General features: G+C 37.2%; 1 protein-coding gene across 4 annotated transcripts in view; it reads right to left on the minus strand.

The window, feature by feature from the left end:
* The window catches only part of TBC1D5 (TBC1 domain family member 5), a 591,406-nt gene that overhangs the window by 498,284 nt on the left and 68,033 nt on the right, over positions 1-25,089 (minus strand). For all 4 annotated transcript variants that reach the window (XM_027549609.1, XM_027549590.1, XM_027549600.1 and 1 more), the window contains exon 2: positions 22,607-22,669. The gene's annotated coding sequence lies outside the window, so the exon portion shown is untranslated. The remainder of the gene's footprint in view (positions 1-22,606; positions 22,670-25,089) is intronic.

The following is a 25,089-nucleotide window of genomic DNA, read 5'->3' on the forward strand; positions in this document are numbered from 1 at the left end:
TGATGAGAATTTTACATTAAAAATTTTAACACTAAAAGTGAAAAAAAAGTATGTAAAAAAAGACGTTATTTGTTAAGCAAAACGTTAAAATGTCTATATGGCCTAAAAACAAAGAAGACAAAGCAGCCCCTCAGCTGAGCAGCCAAAGACAAGCAAAGATACAAACGGGGCACAGCGACCAAACACAACCAACCGCAGGAAAGGGTCTATCTTCCTAAAACACAATTCAGTGCTTAAACATGAGGGCAACACCTGAGTAACAGACAAATAATATTAAGGAAACAATTATAAAATAAATACAAATGGTCAGTAGCATTAAAATTGTACACTAGAGCAGATACTACTTTTTATGTATAAAAATCAGCAAAGATGTTTTCTTTTTAAATATTAATACCTGCTGTTGATGTTTAAAAAAAAAAAAAAAAACATCATCTCAAAAATCACTGACTGGAGTGAAACATGTAGACTGTGGCAGTAAGATTCAGAAATTTTCATAACGTAATTACCCTTGCATCCAGTAAGTCTACTTCCAGAATTTGTCCTACGGAAATAATACAAACATTATCAAAAGTATTTTGAATGTAGTATTATATTTAATCATGAAAAACTGTAATGACCCATTGAGTCATCAGTGAGAACTGGTTAAATAACTATCCTATATCCACAGAGTAGAATGCTATGCAACTATTAAAAGAGATAATGTAAATCTGCATTCCTTGCCCATAATATACTGTTAAATGAAAAAAGTACTAGATGTATAAGAACATATGTTTATATTTAAAAAAATTTTTAACACATTTAATCCCTCTTTACTAATAAATAATTTTCACACAGAGTTTTCTAACATGACCATTTTCCTTACAGAAGAAACAACTAAAATCATCACAAAGAAAAAAAGAGAAGAAATGAAGGGAAAGAGGGAGGGAAGGAAAAGAAAAAAGAGGCAAGCAGACAACCAAAAGGAAATGTAGGAAAACCTGACTGCAAAGCTGAGCTATCCAGAGCCACTGGCCTTCTGAAAAGAACTCCAAAACTAGCAGGACCTAAAGGGGAAAAAAAAGTTTTTGGCAAGGACAAAGCAGCCCCGAGCATCCACCAGTAGGGTTCAGAGAGGGCATTAGCCACAGACCTCGTGGCGACCCTGTGGGCACTCCATGAAAGTGAAAGTGGAGGCAGGGCTCAGAAAAGGCCTGCCTTTCTATCCAGGAACTGACCTTCACAAGGCCCCCTTGTGAGGCAGTGGCAGCATCAGCAGCAGCCCCAGGCTCAGGGCCAAGTCACAGCAGAAAGGGCTGGCCTTGGAGCCTACTCACAGAGGGAGCTGCCTGCAGACAAGGAAGATGAAATCAACTCCTCTTGAGAGGAGGGAGGAGGCTGGGGTATTGGGTCTCGGTTTTACTCCTCAAAGGACCCTTATGCCTCCGTGCAGACAGGGAGATTCATCTTCAGCCGTCTGGCCCACCGACTGCAGGGGACAAGCATCTGCTGTGTAGCTCAGCCCCACGGCCCACCGTCTCTTTCTACACATACACACAATGCAGTGAAAACAATCTGAAGCACTGCTCCATTTCACAAAGGTCTCAAGCAATTTAAAAACTAGAATGTAAACCTCAACTACCCTTAACACTCACCTTCTTAAGATCATTTTCCAAGTCTACCGCTGTTCTCTATTGTAGAGACATATATACGTGTGTGTGTGTGTGTGTGTGTGTGTGTGTGTGTAGGCAGTCCCCACCTGGGCAACAAGACCAAAGACATTTCCTTGAACACTGTTACATGATCATTTTTCCTTCACTGAGACATGCTAATAATCAAAATGTCAAAAAGCAAGCATTCTTTTTATAAAAGAATAATCTGTAAGAAAGTAAAGGGCTATCAAATATTCATAAAGATACGTGAAATAGCTGTCATACAGCTTTCCCTCCCAAACCATTCATAAACTAATAGCATGGGTTAAGGATGTTAAGGGGAGGTGTCATATGTGAATCAGGAACAGGTAATCTGGAAGACATGCCATGACACAGAAGAATGCTGGCAATCCACAGGTGTATGAGTAATGGGCTCAAAGACATCGTTCTATTGAGAAGGTTCCATTTCAAATTTTCCAGGAAACAGCCTTGCATGCCACCTCTCAAAAAAAATACACAGAACTTCTATAATTTAGCTGAAAACAAGTCAATATGACATATGTGAAAATGGAAAATCTAACCACTATTTAAAACACAGCTTGTGATAAAAATCAATTCTAAATACTACCCATGAACTTAACACAAATTTAAAATATAATCCATATTTCTAATTTTCAAGTGCTATTTTTCAAAATATTTAACAAATATCCACGTGTCAACAAAAAACATATAATAACGTAAAACATAAAATAAAAACAAAAATCTTTGAACACTATTCTTCACTCTACCACTTATTACTTATGTGACATTAAGAAAATCATACATTACATCTCCTCCTAAATAAATGATTTTTAGATACAGCAAATGTAACATGTGGAGAAATACACACTCTTCTTACAATCAGGTTGACTACCAAACACCATTTTTACAAGTGACACTACTTGCTTACATGAATAAGCCTAAATTTTTCAAGAGAATTACAGATGCTGATGGTGCTGGTACAAACCCCATGCTTCTGTGAAACACTGACAACGACTATGAGAGAAAGAGAGATCTGCTCATCCAGAAAAAAATGATTTCTAATAAGATACCACTTCAAACAGAGCAAACACACTGAGGAACAAAAACAAAACGATGCAATGGCCAAAGCTGAAGTACCAGAACACGACACTGTATCAGGTACAATCAGAGCTCCGATTATGAACAACAGACACGTTCTGGTTAGTCTAAGTCAAAAGGAGTTTACTGGCTGGGTACTGGGTGGCCCAAAAGCTTGAGCCATAGCTGGAGAATCAGACTTACACGGGAACCAAGGAAGGCAGATCACAAAGTCCGCCCCTACAGCCTGGAAGGAAGCCCACAACAGGCGTGACTGCATCAAGAGTAGCCCAGGGAGGAACACCTCATTAGCAGCCCTTAGATCTCATGTCCATGGTCTTTCCAGGTGCAGCTGTCTAGCATGCAGCAGGACCATGTGGCAGCCTTTAAGCATCTTTAGTCAAGGGAGGTGACAGGCAGCCTCCTACCTAAACTGGAAAGAGCGTTAGGTAAGGCCCCAGGCAGCTGAAGCCACAATATCCTCTATTAAGATGACGGTCTGATAGTGGTCACACCTGAAGTGCATTTACTTTGACATAGCATCTTGCTCTAATCTACAGAAGTTCACAAATTGAAAGTTCATAAAAATTCATTCAAATCTCTTTATTAGATTTGCTTGTTATAATTCCCAATCTATTTTCAAGGCAAAGGGAAAAATTTACCCTTTCTAAAGTGATTCTATCAACCAATACAAGATTGAGTGATTTAGACGGGGTCTAGCAAGTTTCTTAATGCGCTAGAAGTGATGCCTCTTGCTTTATATTCTACCCGTCTGCTAATCTGGTTTCTTGCTTGCCTTTTTTGCTGCAGCTGTGCACCGGGTTAACTGTTTCAATGGTTTTCCTACAATAACCCACAAATTTTTTCCTGATCAGTGTGCTGTATGATTGGTTCTTTGTTCCTAAGATAATTATTTTACATTTGTCTACACTGAACTGCACTTGCCATCTGCTGGCCCAATCACCTAAACAATCCAAATCTTTCTGAATCTGATTGCATTGTTCCTCATTATTTCCTCTAGCTCCAATTTTAGGATCATCTGCAAACTCTGAGATCTTTTCTTTAAAGCTTGGACACATTTTATTTTAATATAGAGAGTTGCTGTTTTTTTTCCAAGTGACCCTTTAGACCCTCCAGCTGAAATCTTCCAACTTGAAAAGTTTCCATAAAGCTTATTTAAGGATACCTTCCAATTATACAGTCAAAGCGCTGCTAGAAACAAAGCTAACTAGAACCTATTCTCTTTCATCTCTCCTTACTTACACTGTGCTTATGGTTAGTCATTCAGTCGTGTCCAGCTCTCTACGGCCCCGTGGACTGTAGCCTGTCAGGCTCCTCTGTCCGTGGAATTTTAAAAGTGCATATGTCTTCTAAGTTCTTCACTTCCAAGTATCAATATTTTGAAGAAATGCAAACATTGTTTTTTAATATATAAATTTATGGTAATTTTTCTGAAATAACTTTCCTAAAACATGCATGGCAAAATTTTCAACTTCCTGCATGTAAGACATTCATTCAAAGAATATTTACACACAAATTAGTTATGAGCTTGAGATACATTGCAGTCTTATAACCTTGGTTCAATTATTTATATTTCAAAATTTCAGTTTCCTACTGACAAGAACATTAACTTCTAAAGACCTAATCACCTCGAGCAATACAAATTACCTATTATCTAAAGATTACCATACCAGAGCTACCATATCTAAGATTTTTCTACTTCAATTTCCCATGCCACTCTGAATTATAAACCTTCCAATAAGTTAGTATTTCTTTTGCAGTTTTTAATATTTTAATATTGTACATAGAAACCAATGTAGCAAAATTTACCCTTCAAATTAGGTTTACTTGACAAATCTGAACATAGTGCATTTTCATTAATTAATTATGACGTAAGGGAACAGGTATATCTTCAGATCCAGGAAGAATTATTAGCTCCGTAATCTTCCTTCAAAAAAGGAAAGGTTTTGCTGGTTGTTTCTATGGGGTGGGATCGTGTGTGCTTTTTATTTTCCAATTTTTCTGTAATTCTCTGCAATTTTTCTGTAACATATTGTCCTTCTGATAAAAAAGAAACAGTAATATATTTAACACCATATTCTGAACAATAACTGAACACTATTAAATGAAATACTATGTCAAAACACTTGAATTTATAACAGAAAAATTAAGTAACAAGTATTTTATTTATATTAAGTAATATATAAAGGATCTAAAGGACACATTAAAGATTCCTAAATTTATTAAGCCCTTCTTTTTGAAAGAGCTATTGATTTGGAAGTAATGTTTTTCCTTATAAGGCACTTTTGAAAATCCATTAAAAAAATTATTTTGAAATGGTGAATCTGCAAATAATAATTATTAGACTGTCTTTAATCTAGGTTTGAGGATGAACCCTCTAATAACTGATTAGTCTGAGTTTCTTTTTAAACAATTACTAAGTGACACTCAGTTGTCTCCAGGGATATTTTATTTATATTTTAAGTAACACAAAAATATTTAATGAACTTAACAAACCACTGACTTTATCTCAGCCTCCCACTCACTGAACCTGCCACTCGAGTATACTCCGTATAAATAGAGGACTTTGACAAACTGCACTGAGTTGTATAAAAAGTCACAACATTCCACATATTATTTTAATCTGTTATCTCATAAAGGCATTTCAGTGAAAAACTACACGTATCTTAAGCCTCCACATGACTCACAGCATAGGAAAAGAAATGCGCATGAGCAGGGATTCGCTTCCAGAGGCACAGCATGAAGAGAGTTGCAATAAACATTTACATATGTTAATACCAGCTTAGCTTTTCAAGATTCTAGTTTGACTTTTTTATTCCTGGATTTTATGCTCTATGCTATAAACTGTATTTAAATTAGTAGCAGCCCATGGTAGCCTGAAATTCAAGTCCAACTAAAATTCACTTGTGAAGCATGATGATATATACAGGATAACTGTAATAATACACAAGTATGTTACATCTAGTCTGTTAATCTCCCTACAAGATGAAACTAATAATACTCTCCTGTTAATACTCTTTCAAAGACTCTTAACAGTTTTCAACTGAATGACGTTAGAAGGAAAACCTCCTAGTCAAAATGAATTTGACTAAAGTCAATAAGAAAATGTTACAAACCGTCTTTCACAGGCCACATCAACAAACTACAGGAAGTAGTGTTCATAACCCAAAAACAGAGTGTGGAAGCAATCAGATCTTGATTCAAATCCCAGCTCCTCCACCTCCAAGCTGCTTAACTGAACACAAGTGGACTAGCCTCTTGAAGGTTCAACTTCTCCATCATAACAAAGCACAGAATAATGTTTAACTACCAAGGTTTGTTAAAAAGAGAAATAATGTATAGAACACCAAAGACAAAACTGCTGCTGCCGCTGCCGCTCAGTCGCTCAGTCGTGTCCGACTCTGTGCGACCCCATAGACGGCAGCCCACCAGGCTCCGCCGTCCCTGGGATTCTCCAGGCAAGAACACCGGAGCGGGTTGCCGTTTCCTTCTCCAGCGCATGAAAGTGAAAAGGGAAAGCGAAGTCGCTCAGTCGTGTCCAACTCCTAGCGACCCCATGGACTGCAGCCCACCAGGCTCCTCCGTCCATGGGATTTGCCAGGCAAGAGTACTGGAGCGGAAACTAAATGTTCAATAAATGATAGTTAGTGTCGGGGAGATCCCCTGGAGAAGGAAATGGCAATCCACTCCAGGATTCTTGCCTAGAAAATCCCATGGACAGAGGAGCCTGGCGGGCTACAGTCCATGGGGTCGCAAGAGTTGGACACGACTTAAGTGACTAAACCACCACCATCTTCCCTAGTGACTCAACTGATAAAGAATCTGCCTGCAATGTGAAAGACCTGGGTTCGATCCCTGGGTTGGGAAGATCCCCGGAGAAGGGATAGGCTACCCACTTCAGTATTCTTGGGCTTCCCTGGTGGCTCAGCTGGTAAAGAATCTGCCTGCAATGTGAGAGATCTGGGTTCGATCCCTGGGTTGGGAAGATCCCCTGGAGAAGAGAAAGGCTACCCACTCCAGTGTTCTGGCCTGGAGAATTCCATGGACTGTATGGTTCATGGTCGATGGGTCCATGGGACACGACTAAGCAGCTTTCATTTTCACTTTCATTGCACTATCTGGACTGAAATTCGAAACCTAATTAAGATGTAACATAAACACTACCTCCCTAGATTCTACAGACTCTAAAGAAAAAGGGAAATCACCATTTCCTTAGCATTCTATAGGATCCTTTGTAAAACAAGCATAAAGTGAAAGTGAAAGTCACTCAGTCATGTCCAACTCTTTGAGACCCCATGGATTATACACAGTCCATGGGATTCTCCAGGCCAGAATACTGGAGTGGGCAGCCTTTCCCTTCTCCAGGGGATCTTCCCAATCCAGGGATCAAACCCAGGTCTCCGGCATTGCAGGCTGATTCTTTACCAGCTGAGCTGCAGGGAAGCCCAAAATAAGTGAAAGAAGACTTACTGACCGTCACAAGGTTGTTGTATTAAAGTACCTGTAAAATGCTTAGAACGGTATACGGCACATACTAATAAGCTCTAGAAAAGAATTAGTTGTAACCTAATAGTAGTAGTTGCTCTCAGGCAACACGCACACATGGGCTTAATAAATGTCTGTGAAGACAATTAAGTGAGTAAAAAGGTGACTGAATGAATACAACTTATCAAAATTCTTTCTTCGTATACAATCTTAAGGATTCCCTCAAAAACCCTGTATTTTTATGTTAAAGCTGAAAATCTGAGTGAAAACAAAGTGACTCTGATGTATTTTATAAACAAATTTCATGTTCTGGGTTTGAACATAATTATTAAACTCTGATGGAAATAAAAGATTTGACCATAATTCTAAGCATGAAGCATGCCCATTATATGATGCGTATAATTTATTTCTGAAGGAGTTTTCTTACAGCAGCCCTATTTTATGCTGTTAGAACCAGACCAGTCTAGATGAAGCTTTCTTGCTAGGTCTCTTTACGGCTTCAAGGGCCTCAGCAGCTTGCAGGGGACAGTGCAAGGAAGACCCTCACAACCTTGCAGGGGTGCGTTTCAAAACCCAGGCCACTGCAAACAAACAGTGATGAAAGGGGGCCGGTCAAATGGTTCTCTGTTAAAAGGTATTGTATCAGAATGATGATTTCATCTTTAGCATGCTAATCATCTCAGTAGAAGTAGTTTTCTTTGTTGTTGTTTTTTTAAGTCTGAGAATAATAAAGAAGCTCAATTCTTCAAACATTTAACAAAAAATAAAGACAGTATCCCTGGCTAAAGTGGTACGTTAAGTTCCAGTTTCCCTGCCACGTCACAGGAATCGTTCTGTAGCATTGGAAACAATAAAAAAGGGCAACAAAACTGACTTTAAAAAGAGTCACTTCTAAATTCCATATATATATACGTTGGGACGACCCAGAGGGATGGTACAGGGAGGGAGGAAGGAGGAGGATTCAGGATGGGGAACACGTGTATACCTGTGGCGGATTCATGTTGATATATGGCAAAATCAATACAATATTGTAAAGTTAAAAAAAAATTAAATTAAAAAAAAAGAGTCATTTCCTTTCCAAACTGAATAAACTTGGCACAAACTTGCCTCTGACCATGGCCTAACAAACCGCAGCACCAGCATCCAGGGAGGGTGTGCACACATCTAGCAGGTGCTGCCGTTTATCACAAAACCGTCTAAAATAATTGGAAGTGACAACCAGCACTACCACAAATGATTTATTAGTCTTTCACTCAGCTCTTCAGCTTCCTCGGGGCCAGAATAAATAATTTACCAACTCTGTATCTTCCAATCATTAATTCTTCCCTATGCATCCAAACTGCATTTAACTCTGCTGGGTTCAGTGGAATAAAACATACAGTAGGAATATTTTTCCAAATACAGAACTATCTGACCATATGAAAAGGCAGATTTGTCAGTCAAAATGTACAGTCCACTGAAGAAGAATTTCAGGGCTCAAAGGCAGCAGCTAACTGCAGGGGAGTTGGAGGGAATAAGGGCAGGAGAAGAGGAAAGCAAGGCAGAGCCCGGGAGAGCTCTCCCCGCTGAGGGCGGCTCCAGGGACGCTGGACAGCAGACCTCGGCAGCACCTAAGCACACTGGGCCTGAGGCTGTCGGCCAGGAGCACAGACCACTCGCTGAAGACTGCTTCCCCTAGAACACCCTAAGTTACAGAAAACACAGTTCTCCCTCAAAAAAGGTTGAAACTTTAAAACATGAACACACCGGATTTTTTTTCATGCAAAATAGACTTAATACAGGGCAGCTTCTTTAAAATATTTTAGTAGCTATCTTGAATGAGTTTATGAGACAACTACATACCCCTTGAAATTCAAAAAAGAAAACACAGGCAAAAATCAAAGAAATAAATACTCCAAAAATTTTGACAATGACGGTAAAAGGTATGTCTATTAATTATGTAGAAAAAACACAGAAAACAAAAAAAAATTACATCTTAAATCCACTTTTGATGTACGCTAGTCTAGTCTCATTAAATCAGTATCTATGATTAAAAGAGAGATCATTTTTGGTACATAATGTATTACATTGTTAGAGCAGCATCTGTTTATCGCATAGCATCAACATTTTTCAGCTTTCTGAAACTGATAGGCAAGAAGTGATATGGAACTAATCTTTTTTTATTCCAAGAAGTACTCTCAGTGAAAGGGTTAATAATATTAATATTCTAATACCTGGCATTCTATGAAGCACATCAAGCTGGTGGACGTACAAGGAATTTCACAGAGTATTAGCTTTCTCTTCAGTACTTTGAGAGAGAACCACAATTCAAATTTTAATGTGTAATACAAGGCTTTGTATATGTCTGAATATGTGACTTCCACCAAAATATGAAATGCATTAAAATAAGTCCAACTAATGAAAATTATAAATGTGAAAAAAGAATGGAATTTAGATAAAATTTTCAAATAATTTCTTAAAAACTCAAAAATGTTCACAAACAAGAGTGCATCATTTTCAAGACTCAATACTTTACTGTCATTAACTGAAACAATTATATAATGACCTGGGCACAAAAGCATATTGTTTACATCAAGTCAAACCACATCGTATTTACACACAGACCAGTGCACTTGTTGCTATGGCAAAATAAACCCTCAGATGGCAGAGGTCCTAGCCTCCCGCAGGTTAAAATAAAATAAAAACATTAAAACTGGAAAATAAAACAAAAGGCATCTTTTTAAAACAAATATCAAAAGGATAAGATGTTTTCTCATAGGGGTAAGGGAGGATAGGAGGACATTCTTTAAAAAGAGCAGTAGGACAAGGTGGTCGGCAGGCTTCTGTGCTATCAATTTTAAATGTCAGAGGAACTTCAGCAAGAAAAGATAGAGCAGGGCACAGTCTACTGGCACCAAATGGCCGAGGATGCTGCCTAATGCCAGCACGTGGACACTGTGGCATAAGAGCTGATGGCAGCTTGTCCACTGTGCTGCAGACCCGGAGGCCTGCAGAGCAGCAGGGGTATCTGCTGAAAGTCTCCTGACGCTTAAAAACGCCCATCCAAAGAAAAAGAGAGACCCAAACTGTGGTACTAATGTTGTGCTACCATGGGATATTAAAGAGCAATTAAAATCAATAAACTAGATGTTTCAAAGGCAAAGAACAGCTCAGAACAATGTTGGGTAAAAAAAGATTAAAAGGCAAACTGCATAAAGACTAATAGAACATTTCAGTTTAGTAAGAACACTTAATGAACACATGAATGCTAGCCTAAAAGCATGGACAGGAAAGATATAAACCAATTCCAGGACGGTGGTTATCTCTGGGAAAGGAAGAACTTTAAAATGCTTTTTACAAATATATACAGTAAATATTAACATATGAATTCTGCGTGGTAAATATCAACACAAGGTTGCCAGTTCTATTTATCCTCTGTATTTCTGTGAATATTTAAATGATTTCTTAAATATTTTAAATGTAAGACATAATGTACATAATTTGTTTCCGAAAAAATTAAGAGAATTTTACAATGTTTACCTGAAACATAACGGTCTATCTAACTTTTTAAAAATAATGGCTTTGGTTGGTCTTCATATTCAAAAATTTTTAAATTCCAATCTAAAACACTAAAACTTCTATCCTCTTTTGACAAGTGATTTGGCTTAGGACCAATTTCAGATCATTAGTTCTCAGGAGACTCCATGGTTTTATTTCAAAATTAGACTGAAAGAATTCACCACGGAGAGTTCCTAAATAAGTTAAAACACTCTTCCTGGGGGGCTTTGAATACCGGTCCCATCATTTGTCGTAGAGCAGACAGGCTGCAGCGCCTGACTCGACTCTTCTGTTCTAACTCCCCAGTGGGAACCCATCACTTCATTAGTATGTTCCTTCTCATTTTCTCTGTTTATAGAGGGTATTAAGCTTCTACTTAAATATACATACATATTCCTAGTTTAAGTCTTTATATGTATCTAATAAAATTTTACTCTAAAGAAATCAGAACCACAGTGACAAGCTTTCTAACTTGTATGAAAATTACTTGCAGTCGAATTTCAGTTCAGCCTCATTTCTTCACAGGTCTTCGGAAATATGACAGGGCATCTACAGCTAAATAGAAACAAGCTGCCTCCTATTTACAATTATACTTGTACAAGAAAACAAAAGTTTAATATACTTTATGTCACCATGAAGGAAACATTAAAGATACTACTAATTTTCACAAAAACTGATCAATATTCTCTCAAAGTAGCAACCATCTGATTTAAAGAATTACTGGCTTGTTATCTTAAACAAGAACTCATATTCAACTTATATTGATGTTTTCTATTTGAAGCGTGTCATGCAATATTGTAATTCATCTCATAAATCTACTAGAGTGTGATCAAATCCTATCAACTCTGATTGGCATAAATTTGAAACAATGAAGCAGTCACATCTGTTAAGCAGTTCTAGTTTGCTAGACAACATTTTAAAAGTTTATGCAATAAAAGAGTTACATTTTCTCTCCATAGGACTTTCCTGTACCTCACTTGGGCTTTTCCATAAAGTTTTGTTTGTATACTAGGTTCAGTGGGATTCAGACAAAAGAAACAGAGATAGAGGAAGTGTGAGAGATTAAATGACAGAAATGGTTGAAGTACGAACTTCAAACACTCTAAACATATTTTAACAAAACTCCAAATGAATTACAAGGTATCAAGACAGAAGAAAATAAATTCATTTGAATAAAAAAATATAATCTAACTTTATCCTGAGACTACTCCTGAAAATATATGACTGTTGAATTAATTAAAAATACATGGACATAAAACAGAATTAAACCATGATTTATGGATTAAAACACTACTGTACAACAAAATTCGCCACCAACTTTTTTGGTGCAAAATCCCTCATATTTGAAACTTAAATGATTTTTATGAAACGTAATAGTATGTATTTAAGTTAGTAGGTAAAAAATACAATATCCCCAAAGTACCTCTATGTAATTTTTTAAATACTTCTAATTAGCAAGTGAACTCAAGGATAAAAATGACTAGGCCCTAAAGATATATGGGGTAAATGGGCTAAAATGAGAAAGAAATATTAAAAATAAAATTTAGGACACTGTTAAGTAACTTCAAGTTATTGATCCTTATTGATTTATATCATCATGACTAAGATACAACTTAAGAGTATGTGAATATTCTACTAAAGATGGCTAAATTATTATTGTAAAATAAACTCCATCTGGGCCATTCGCTGGCCACTAATTACAGGCAGTGCTGAGACAAGGCTGCTCCTACTGAGCTCTGTCCTGGCCGCGCCTGCCATGCACACATCTTCCCTCAGAAGCGACACCTCCTCAGCTTCCCTTCATGCCAATCACACATGCTCAGTACATACTTGCTGATGGACTTATCTCAACAATTTCATTCTCTACCATTAAAACTGAAATAAATAAAACAAAAAAATATGATTGAAGGAAAACTTCCCAGAAAGAGACAACAGATAATTCTGCTGGTAAAACTTGACCCCAAGACAGTGACAGAGTTTCTTGATGAAATCATGTGTTAATTCAGATGTTTTCCTTTTATCTGTGGATATGGCAGGTTTTCACAAAACAAGTACATCCTATTTTCTTAGAATTTTCACTTGGAATTACTAGAATGCTTTGCTAACCAAAGATGGCAAAACTTTTTTCTCCATTCTCATCTCATTCCTATGATTCTGTCATATTACCCTTAATACATAAAACTATCCACTAGTCATCCATTTTTTAGTATCTTAAAGTTTAATTTTTAATTAAATGCATAAAGAAATAAAAATTGTCATGACGACACTAATTTAGCTTCAGTATAAAGACATTTTTGATTACTCTAGGAAACTAACAATACTAGTATTTTACATTTAAAAAGGTAAATTTCCATTAAGTTTTATTTTCAATATATCTTCTGAAAAAATGGTACTGTTGCTGCTGCTACTGCTAAGTCGCTTCAGTCATGTCCGACTCTGTGCAACCCCATAGACGGCAGCCCACGAGGCTCCCCTGTCCCTGGGATTCTCCAGGCAAGAACACTGGAGTGGGTTGCCATTTCCTTCTCCAATGCATGAAAGTGAAAAGTCAAAGTGAAGTTGCTGAGTCGTGTCCGACTCTTAGCGACCCCATGGACTGCGGCCTACCAGGCTCCTCCGTCCATGGGATTTTCCAGGCAAGAGTGCTGGAGTGGGGTGCCATTGCCTTCTCCTATCATCAATTTCATTTCTGTATTTTATGTTTTCATTCAAGGAGCACAATGCTTTGCACACAAGCACTGGTAAAAATAAGACAATTCCTGTTTTTATTACAAAGGTAAGCAATGAACTAATTATTACAATATGGTATAATAAGTGTTTTCCAAAGGTTTGCAGGTGAGGAGACAACACTGAGAAATAAGGGGAAGCTTTCAAGAGCTGTGTATTACAGGCTGAGTTAGCCACAAAAGCGGTAAGGAGTGAACAGCACATAGAAAGATTGACTTAACAAAGATTAACCACATGGGCTTATTTTCTTCTTCCTCCCCAGACACAAAAGAGATCTTATTTTTGGAAAATCAGTAACTTTTCAAAGGAAGTACCTCATAAGAGAACTTACAAAAGATACTGAGGAAAAGGTGAAGCCTTTTGCCCACAGCTCAGGAACATTCAACCCCACATACCCCACATCTACTACCCTGGAGCTGAATCTCCAAATACAGGAAATGGAAAAAGAAAATCAACTTTAAAAAATGGTGGAGGGGGAAGGGGGTGAAAATCATTTCAGTTCAGTCATTCAGTCATGTCCTACTCTTTGCAACCCCATGGACTGCAGCACACCAGGCCTCCCTGTCCATCACCAACTCCCGGAATTTATTCAAACTCATGTCCATCAAGTCGGTGATGCCATCCAGCCATCTCATCCTCTGTCATCTCCTTCTCCTCCTACCTTCGATCTTTCCCAGCATCAGGGTCTTTTCAAATGAGTCAGCTCTTTGCATCAGGTGGCCAAAGTATTGCAGCTTCAGCTTTAGCATCAGTCCTTCCAATGAATACCCAGGACTGATCTCCTTTAGGATGGACTGGTTGGATCTCCTTGCAGTCCAAGGGACTCTCCAGAATCTTCTCCAACACCACACTTCAAAAGCATCAATTCTTTGGTGTTTAGCTTTCTTTATGGTCCAACTCTCACACCCATACATGCCTATTGGATATGACTATACAGATGTTTCTTCTGCAAAGTAATATCTCTGCTTTTTAATATGCTAAGTTGGTCATAGCTTTTCTTCCAAGGAGCAAGTGTCTTTTCGTTTTGTGGCTGCAGTCACCATCTGCAGTGATTTTGGAGCCCAGAAAAATAAAGTCTGTCACTGCTTCCATTTTTGCCCATTCTGTTTGCCATGAAATGATGAGACCAGATGCCATGATCTTAGTTTTTTGAATGCTGAGTTTTAAGCCAACTTTTTTCACTCTCCTCTTTCACTTTCAAGAGGCTTTTTAGTTTCTATTTGCCTTCTGCCATAAGGGTGGTGTCATCTGCATAATCTAAGGTTACTGATATTTTTTCCAGCAATCTTGATTCCAGCTTGTGCTTCATCCAGCCTGGCATTTCACATGATGTACTCTGCATAGAAGTTAAGTAAGCAGGGTGACAATATACAGCCTTGACATACTCCTTTCCCAATTTGGAACCAGTCTGTTGTTCCATGTCCAGTTCTAACTGTTGCTTCCTGACCTGTATACAGATTTCTCAGGAAGCAGGTAAGGTGGTCTGCTATTGCCATCTCTTCAAGAATTTTCCACAGTTTGTTGTGATCCACACAGGCAAAAACTTTAGTGTAGTCAATGAAGCAGAAGTAGCTGTTTTTCTGGAATTCTGTTGCTTTTTCTATTATCCAAAGAATGTTGGCAGTGCTCTCTGGTTCGTCTGCCTCTTCTAAATTCAGCTTGTACATCTGGAATTTCTCGGTTCACGTACTGTTGAAGCCTAGCTTGAAGGATTTTGAGCATTACTTTGCTAGCGTGTGAAATGAGTGCAACTGTGCAGTAGTTTCAACATTCTTTGAACTGCCTTTCTTCGCGATTGGAATGAAAACTGGCCATTTCCAGTCCAGTGGCCACTGCTGAGTTTCCCATATTTGCTGGCATTATTGAGTGCAGCACTTTCATAGCATCGTCTTTCAGGATGTGAAACAGCTCAGCTGGAACTCCATCACGTCCACTAGGTTTGTTCACAGTGATGCTTCCTAAGGCCCACTTGACGTCACACTCCAGGATGTCTGGCTCTAGGTGAGTGATCACAGCATTGTGGTTATCCAGGTCATTAAGATTTTTTATGAATAGTTCTTCTGTGTATTCTTGCCACCTCTTCTTAATCCCTTCTGCTTCCGTTAGGTCCATACCACTCTGTCCTTTACTGAGCCCATCTTGCATGAAAGCTCCCTTGGTACTACATACCTACTACACTTCAATTTTAAAAAATTAAATGCAGCAAGTATTCCTTGACCAAAGATGCCACAGAGATTGGAGGGAATTCCCATGACAATGATTTAGTCTGCAGGTTAACAGTCTTTACATTAAACCAGTATCAAGTGACTGCCAAACTGTTACACATTTATCTCTCAAGTTATGCTTATATGCACTATAAACAGTTATCACTTTGAAGATAAGTAAAATCATTTATCTAAACAAAAACACAGGTACACACACATTTTCACCTGAGATATGGTTTAACTGTATTATTTTATAATTTGGTTTCACTTAAAAAGCCAACAAAAGGAGTGTATAGTTTCTATTAAGCAAGGAAATGATTTTGAGATATTAGCAACTGCTCAAAATGTCTGTCAATGATTACATCAGTTATCTATTTCTAAGTCACACCACTCCCCCATAATTGGTTGGTTATCATTAGTTATTTTTCAGATTTTAAGTGAAAAAGTAAGCTCATTCTATTTGGGTGCCTTGTAGATAGTATCTCATTTTTCAATCCCATTATTATGCATATTTTATATGCAGCTAATTTTCACTTACAAATTATCAAAGAAATCAAAGTAAGCCCCTATATTCCTAACTAGACAAGTGTTTTTGCTAAAATATTTTTCTGTGAATTGTTGGCTTTGACATTTTTTTCATCCATATAAGAAGCTCCAATCTGGTCTGGAAGTATCATTTAAGCTCAAGAGTTAGAAGAACTGTAAAGAATAAGTGCACATTTCCCAACAACGGTTCTCAGCCCACACGTCCAGTGCCCCTTTCCTTCCCTGAACTGAAACTCAGAGTTAATAAAATCTAACTACATACAGAATAGTTTTCAAAAAATCAGTTCTAATTCCTAACCACAACAAATGCTTAGGCATAACTATTCAAAAGGGAATAAAGCAGTCACATATTTGTACCTATATACAGTAAGTTTGAATCAAAAAGGAAAAAGATGACAAGTTATTCTCTATAAAAAGTACAAAAAAAGAAAAGAGGAGAGGTATAGGAGAACCCTAGAATAAAAATTAGTACTGAGATAAGTGATTATAGACAAAAATTAAATTGAAGGTGACAAGAAAGACAGAAATAAGCTTTAATGAAATAATGATTGAAATGTCAAGATAAATTATATACTGTTAGAAGGAGAAAACTATGAAATGTGGTATTAGTGCAACTGACCTGGGTTTTATTTTTAAGTGTAGTGTCAAAATAATTATTAATATCTATGCTAAGGCTGTTACACTGCAGTTACAACCTACCCCAGAAAACCTACACTCTCTTAAGTTATTAAGTCTCCAGTAGTTAAAAATTCTGCAACAGACCATATCCCTCTAAAATATAGAACAACCAGTGGTGTAAGTAAAGAAATATAAAAAGTTACATAAAAGTTGGATAGACTGCTTATTGGAGGTGGTACCAAAGTAACACTGGTACAACACAACATACAACTTAACAATAAAGAATTTTAAAATATATGTTTAACAATGTATTTATCATTCTAAAAACAAAACTTTAACATTTAGGATGGCAATCATGAAATATCTTTAAACATGCCTTATCAACTAATAAAACAATTCATTTAGATCCATTAATTTTAAATTTAGTTTGTTTTTAAAACAGTCTTAAATACTCTATCACATATCTGCAATCAGAGCTTCCAGGAAACTGCACTGCTGAACTGAAAACTTTTCAACTAGATTATCCAGTTAGAAATGCTATAAATCAGCAAATGGAAAGAATGTGTGAAGTAAGTACAATTTTGAGAGAATTTCTTCACTCTACTTAAGTTTCCCCTCCACACAAACTTCCCCTAAGTATCAAACTGTTCACATAACATCTTGCAAAACAACTGTCAGCAATATTATAGACTGAAGTGTTATTGCTTTATCCTTGAAGAGAGTTTAACCAAGCAGATATTCAAAGCTACGTGGTACTCAGAACAATTTTCTGTAGTCTGAGATTGTCCCATGCAGGACACCCAGCATCCCTGATTCCCAACCATTAAATGTCAGAAGCATTCCCACAATTTTTGTGACAAGTGACAGCACTCCTCCTTAACTGCCCTATTTCTCATCAGCCTACACCACCCTTGCTTGGAAATCATACTTTAATAGTCTTATAGCAAAAAGAATGCGACAGTGGGCAACAGTATCAAAAAACATGCTTCAAACACGGAAGCAAACACTTTTATCAACTAAAAATTATGACTTGTCAATTTTATCCTCTTCCAAACATTCTTTCTTCAGCCTATATTTTTTGGTATGGTGTACTGAGGCTAACTTAAAGAGATTTGTTATCCACTCTAGAACATATGCATATTCTATTTATATAAGGTTTTTAATAGAAAGCTTTCCTATATAATGGCCTTCTCAATACTTCAACTTTTACTTAGCTAAATTAAAGCCAAAAGTAGAATCTAATCATCAGATTGTACATGCACAGGCATGCGGTGCTTCTACAGTTTCATTTGTGTGCTTTTATTTTGCTTTTGTTGCTGCAGTGTTGTCTGGTATTTAGTGTTTCACTAAACAGCATCAATACTAAGGCAACGCATTGAGTCAGAACAGGATGCAGTGTTATTAAAGACTGGTACGTGTCAATGCTATCTAGTGCCCTAAAAAGAAACCCCTGGAGGACAAGAGGCCCCTTTGACTTTGCAAACTCTAAATTTAATAAGGTTCTACTTAATTCGTGCAGAATTCAAATACACTGTATTCATGCCAAATTTTGCAACCACATGGGAGGTAGGGGAAAGGTACTTCAGACACTTCCATGGGAACAACCTTAGGTCGCTGTCTTAAAGTATCAGTGCAGGACCCGAACTACTTCACATGCTATCCACAAAATGGATGAGGTGTGAAAGAAACTCTGTGTTTAACATGACCTTTGGCTGTACTTTCACTTGTTACAAAGGAGCTATTCTCAGAGCCAACACATAGGCTATGTTATTACTCGTATAGTTACAGTACTATTTTACCAAGTGCTTCATACTGTGACAAACTTCAGACAGAATATATGGAAGCTCTTACCTTTGTTCAAGGCATAATAGGCTTTTCTGAACACAAAGAGTGATGAATGTATGAATAAGAACTATCGCAAGAGAATTTTTTCTTTTCAATATACATTCAAATACAAATATGCCAGTGTGGTTACCTAGGTTCAACTTAACAAGTCATCTATACTCTAAATGCCAAAAAAAAAAAAAAAAAAACCCTAGAAATTTAAGTTTAATATCTAGTAATGACTTTATTAAACACATGTCGAGAGAATTAAAAAGAAAACTATATAAAAACTAAAAACTTTCAGCAACTCTCTTCTACAGACCCCCATCTCCCCACAGACTCTCACCAAGGAACACAGTTGTTTTCAGAAATCCATCGTTTTGGCAAAACAGCCAACTTATCAATATAAATGACATGCAACATATTTTAAGGGAAAAAAAGACTACTGGATCATATAATAAAAAAATTATAAATTCTGAAGGTCTAACAAATAGAAACAGTTTTCCATACAATGTCAAATTTATCAGAAGATTTACAAAGCTAAAACAAGTACTACAAGTCCTGTAAAGGGGCTCCCCTGGTGGCTCAGAGGTGAAGAATCCACCTGCCAATACAGGGGATGCTAGCTTGATTCCTGGTCCGGGAAGATCCCACATAAGCCTGTGAGCCACACCTCCTGGCTGGCGCTCAAGAGCTCAGGCCACAGCCACAGAGTCCACGGCCTCAGCTGCAGAAGGCCACGCACTCTAGAGTCTGTGCTCTGCAGCCGGAGAAGCCACGGGAGCAAGAAGCCTGGGCAGCAACTGCAGAGCAGTCCCCACTCGCCACGACCAGAGGGGAAAAGCAGCCCACAAAGCAACGAAGACCCAGCACAGCCAAAAATAAATAAATAAAATTATGTTTTAAAAAATCCCATAATGTATGCTATGAAGAGAAACTTTAGAACTACTATCTATTCTACTATGACCATGTTTTCCATACTCGTCTTTCTGTTCCCAATAGCAATACCTCTTTACTTTCACCATTTACATTTTTTTATTTTATTTCAGTGGCTCCAAAAGCTATAAAACATCAGAATCACATTTTATAAAAGTCATAAACACAAACTGCCTAAGTTGCTTAACAAAAACACATAAATACTGGTCATAATAGGAGTGTGTTTTATCACAAAGTATTTTTTAAAACATTACACATGAATTAAGACTTCTCTTAAACATGCATTATCAACACTGTAACTACTCAATAAGAATCTGAGATGTTACTAGGGTGACCACAGGTCTCAGTTCACCCAGGATGATACTAGTTTACACTACTGTTTTGGCATTCATACAACTACAGTTATTTATGGTACTCACACTGTCACCCAAGATTTGACTTAACAGAGCCCTGGAAATGGCCGTGGGCTTAAGAGTCAAAAGAAGTAGTCTGAGAATTAGATATCCAGCAGGCAAACATTCAATCTCCCTGAGGTACAAATTAGTCTTCAGTATTTAATATGGATCCACTATACAGGATTATAAGAAAAATCAAGAAGCTCAAGCACTACCTACTGGTTTAAAAAAGATGACCAAATGTAGTACAAAGTGAATATACTTGGCAAGTGAAGCCTATCAGAGATATAAATAACCACAGCCTCTAAAAGCAACAAACAGAAACACCTCAAATGAAAAGCTACATTATACCAACTGTACACTGGGAACTGTAATGGGCTAAGGACCCTGGGACTCAGGCTGAACGAGGACCAGTTTCAGCGCCATTACTTACCGTCAGCTGTGTGGCAATGACCTACGTCTGTTTCCTCATTCATAAAATGGAGATAACAACCATACTTCTCTCACTTGGAAGAGTAACAATCCACGTAAAAGATATGAGCACTGCGTGCAGCACTGTGCCTGCACAAAGTAACTGCTCAACAAACGCTAGCTATTATCATGGCAGTCTCCACTGCAAACGCTAGCTATTATCATGGCAGTCTCCACTGCTGCCTCTTTTCAAAAACAAGTCCTGCGAGAGTATTCAGGAGGCAATTTCACACACCTGTGCATGGGTGTGTACACATATGTGTATCTGAAACTTTCCATTAAAAATCACTTGGACGACACAGCTAGTATTCACAGATACATGGTATAGTGTGGAATATTACATTAGTATTGGAGATCTTACTCAACACTGGAGAAGGCTATTGTCTCTGAAAGAAGTCCACAGTGGCATCTTGAAGCACATTTTAAAATAAAATTCCATACCTAACAATATCTGTAGTTGTTCATCTCCAGAACAGAAGAGTCAAAGATATGTATAATACACACATTTTAAATCCACGAATATAAGTCAAAGGAAGACACTCCCTCTAAGGCAAGCATATGAAGGCACTAAAGCAATATCCCAATTAAATATTCATATAGTCAATATTTCAAAATAAGAATTCTGAGTTTACATATGCACATTTTACAATTCTATAGTGAAACCTTTCTACAGAGGTCATTCTCCGTATTTCACAGCATATATTTCAAAGTGTACACTGTTGCATCCCTCTGAAGTGTTAAACTGTAAAGTGCACAGTAACTCACTGCAGGCAAACCCAGACGAAGCCCATGCTGTGCACATGGTACCCATGACCCAGACAACGGCTTTAACCCACTGACTGAACCCAGTCAGAAAGAGAACACATAGAACATGCTCTACCTTATGATTATGAAACAGCATCAGAACTACGAAGAAATAGTTCATTTGGTGAAAAATAGAAACTTTACATATGAGAATCACTAGGTAAAGTCAGAGAAACTATAGCTTGCATTTATAAAGACCTCTGTCCATTTTTAGCTCATTAAAATAAGGGATTTAAAACTTTCCACAAGAAATATGGTATAAAATAAATATGTCATGAAAAATGATATAAAAATCCATATAAACATTATGCTGCTTTCCAAATACACATATAGCAGGAATTTTAAAAAAAAGAACAAACCCTACATCAGTCAACTTTATATCTTAGGGATCCAAATCTAAGTTGGACATCATTTCTCTGAACTTTCCTAAAAATATTCCAGTAGTAAAACAGCTTTGCCATTAAACTCCATTTTCTATTCTAAATCAACCGACCTGCTCTTTAGAGACACCAAGGATAATGAAGACTGAAGTTTACATGTTCTGTCTCAGTTTACAGACTATAGGCTATATTATCAATCTGTAAGTGACTCTACAATGAGTATCCACATAACAAATATTCTATCAGCAGGAACCCTAAACAGGTAAATTTAGAGCTAAACAAAGCATAACTGAACTTTTATAACTATCATAAATTACTTAAAAAAAAAACCCCTGGGCATTGCAATGAATATACTTTTGCCTTAGAGCTAATACTTTAATTTTAAAGAACCACAAAGAAAAAAATCAAAACTAGTCAGTAACAATGCAGCGTCTAAAAGCAATAAACTCAAAATTAAGTTATAAATAATTTAAAGCATGTCATGAAGATGTATTAATAATTCATCAGATAAATAATTTACTAAATAATCAAATAAATAAATAATGAAATACATAAATAAATCAGCAAATAAATAATTCTGCAAAATAACCTAAACAATAAGTCACCCGAACAAATCACAAACCTACAAAACTACAATGATTCTTTGGATTCTGATAGTTTTAAATAAGCAAATGTACATAAACTAGATCAATCCTTGTTAGAACTGGAAATATTTTTCAATGCTATTGGTAAAATCCTCATCTCAGTACATAAGAACACATTTTCAATTTTTAAAAGACTGCACAGGATTAGTTCTTATAAATTATTAACACAATTATAATATATCCTCCTCCACATTTTACATATAATATCTCTGCCTAACATATTTCCCCCAAACAACTGGAGACTTAAAATATTCTTCATTTACAGTTCTTTTTCAAAGCAATACTCACAGTACAATACTCCTATGGTCTTTTTGATAGCTTTCCTATCTTCACCAAGTCTCTGGAAATTTTCTGCAGGGATAGAAAAATAAGAATAACCTGAATTATTATAGATGGCATTTCATTCACTAGTGAACAATGCTTTATAATTCTACAAAGTAGCAGTGGGGAATGGAGATTAGTAGTTGTGAACTTTGTCAAGTTTTTAGAAGTCTTCAGTGGACTAAACCCAAGCTGACAGAGGCCAGCTTCCTCTATTGGAGCTGACACACAATCCGTTACAAGTGGCGGGATTTCAGACGTGAAGACAAACACTTGCAAGGACAAAGAGACTGTCTGACATCTAATGCCATCAACAATTTGAGAAGCTCATGGTCCTTGAAAGAACACATGAGGTCACTTAACTGTTACAATCTGAATGTGGTAACAACCTAGTGAGAGCACCACTAACAGTCAAAACACAACTGACCTCATAAACCAGTCTTCATTTAACATTTCAGGTTTTTACCCACCCACAGTATTATGGGCTCTTGAAGTCCATCAACAGCAGATCCCAGGCTGTGGTAGCCTATCCCACAGAAATAAGAACTTTGTAATGAGCATTTGACACTTTTAAATCCAAACAGTGTAACACAACATCTGACAAGAAGGAAACTAAAAGTATTTTCTATAATTATCTCAATATATTTTCCAATCAAGATGGGTAATATTTTATCTATTTCATAATCATGGAAAATGAGACTCATATACTGCCTGTGATCCCCAGCTGGTAGGAAGAGTCTAACTGCCTAAAAAACTCCACGTGAAGGGTCGGTGAACTACAGACTCCTTAAATTTGAGCCTACCCTTAAAAACATAACAAATCCTAAAGCACTGTAAACTCATTAGAGCAATGGTTTTGCCTCCCAGAGGACATTTATTGGCATGTCCAATAAAAAGAATATTTATTGGCAATAAGTAGATAGAGATCAGGGATGCTGCTAAACATCCTAAAATATAAAGGCTAGTCTCCTACAATAAAGAATTATCTGGCCTAAAATATTAATAGTGCTGAGGGCGGGAGACTCTAGCATAGAGTAAAATGTCCATAAGCACTGTGTGGTTTTCCTACATAATAAAATAACATTTTGTTCAGGGATGTAATCTTTTTTAATATGTATAACACTGTATGTAGTAGGACACCCTAGATAAAAATGCATATGCTGTGGAGAATGTGTATATGGGAACTCTTTGTACTTGCTAATTCTTTTATAATAAAAACCTAAAATTTCTCAAAAAAATTTTTATTGACTTTTTAAATATGTATTCTTCAGTACTTTCAGATCATAAGCTCCTTATTGCAAAATTCAGGCTTAAACTGAAGTGGGGAAACCACTAGACCATTCAGGTATGACCTAAATTAAATCCCACATGATTATACAGTGGAGGTGACAAAGATTCAAGGGATTAGATCTGGTAGACAGAGTGCCTGAAGAACTATGGACAGAGGATTGTACCCTTGTATAGGAGGGGACTAACCAAAACCATCCCCAAGAAAAAGCACTAAAAGAAGGAAAACTGATTGTCTGAGGAGCCCTTACAAATAGCTGAGAAAAGAAGAGAAAGAAGTGAAAGGCAGAAGAGAAAGAAAGAGATATACCCAACTGAATGTAGAGTTCCAGAGAATATCAAGGAGAGGTAAGAAAGCCTTCTCACATGAACACCACAAAGAAAGAGGGGGAAACAATAGAATGGGAAAGACTAGCGATCTCCTCAAGAAAACTGGAGATACCAAGGGAACGTTTCATGCAAAGACGGCACAGTAAAGGACAAAACAGGGCAAGGACCTAACAGAAGCAGAAGAGCCTAAGAGGCGGCAAGAACACACAGAAGAACCTACAAAAAGGTCTTAATGACCCAGATGACCAAGATGGTGTGGTACTCACCTAATGCCAGACACTGGAGTGTGAAGTCAAGTGGGCCTTAGGAAGCATTATTATGAACAAAGCTAGTGGAGGTGATGGAATTCCAGCTGAGCTATTGAAAATCCTAAAAGATGATGCTGTGAAAAGTGCTGTACTTGATATGCCAGCACTTTGCTGGCATATCAAATTTGGAAAACTCAGCAAAGGGTCACAAGATTGGAAAAGGTCAGCTTTCATTCCAATCCCAAAGAAAGGCAATGCCAAAGAATGCTCAAACTACCTTAGAGTTGTGCACATTTTACATGCTAGGAAGGTTATGCTCAAAATCCTTCAAGCAAGGCTTCAACAACACATGAACCAAGAACCTCCAGATGTGCAAGCTGGATTTAGAAAGGGCAAAGGAACCAGAAATCAAATTGCCAATCAATTAGATCATAGAAAAAGCAAAGGAATTCATTTAAAAAAAAGGGGGGGGGAAAGAAATCTACTTCTGCTTGACTACACTAAAGCCTTTGACTATGTGGATTACAATAAACTGGGGAAAATTCTTAAAGGGATGGGTATACCAGACCACCCTACCTGCCTCCT

The sequence above is a fragment of the Bos indicus x Bos taurus genome, chromosome 1 (assembly GCF_003369695.1).
Source record: "Bos indicus x Bos taurus breed Angus x Brahman F1 hybrid chromosome 1, Bos_hybrid_MaternalHap_v2.0, whole genome shotgun sequence".
NCBI classification, from domain to species: domain Eukaryota; kingdom Metazoa; phylum Chordata; class Mammalia; order Artiodactyla; family Bovidae; genus Bos; species Bos indicus x Bos taurus.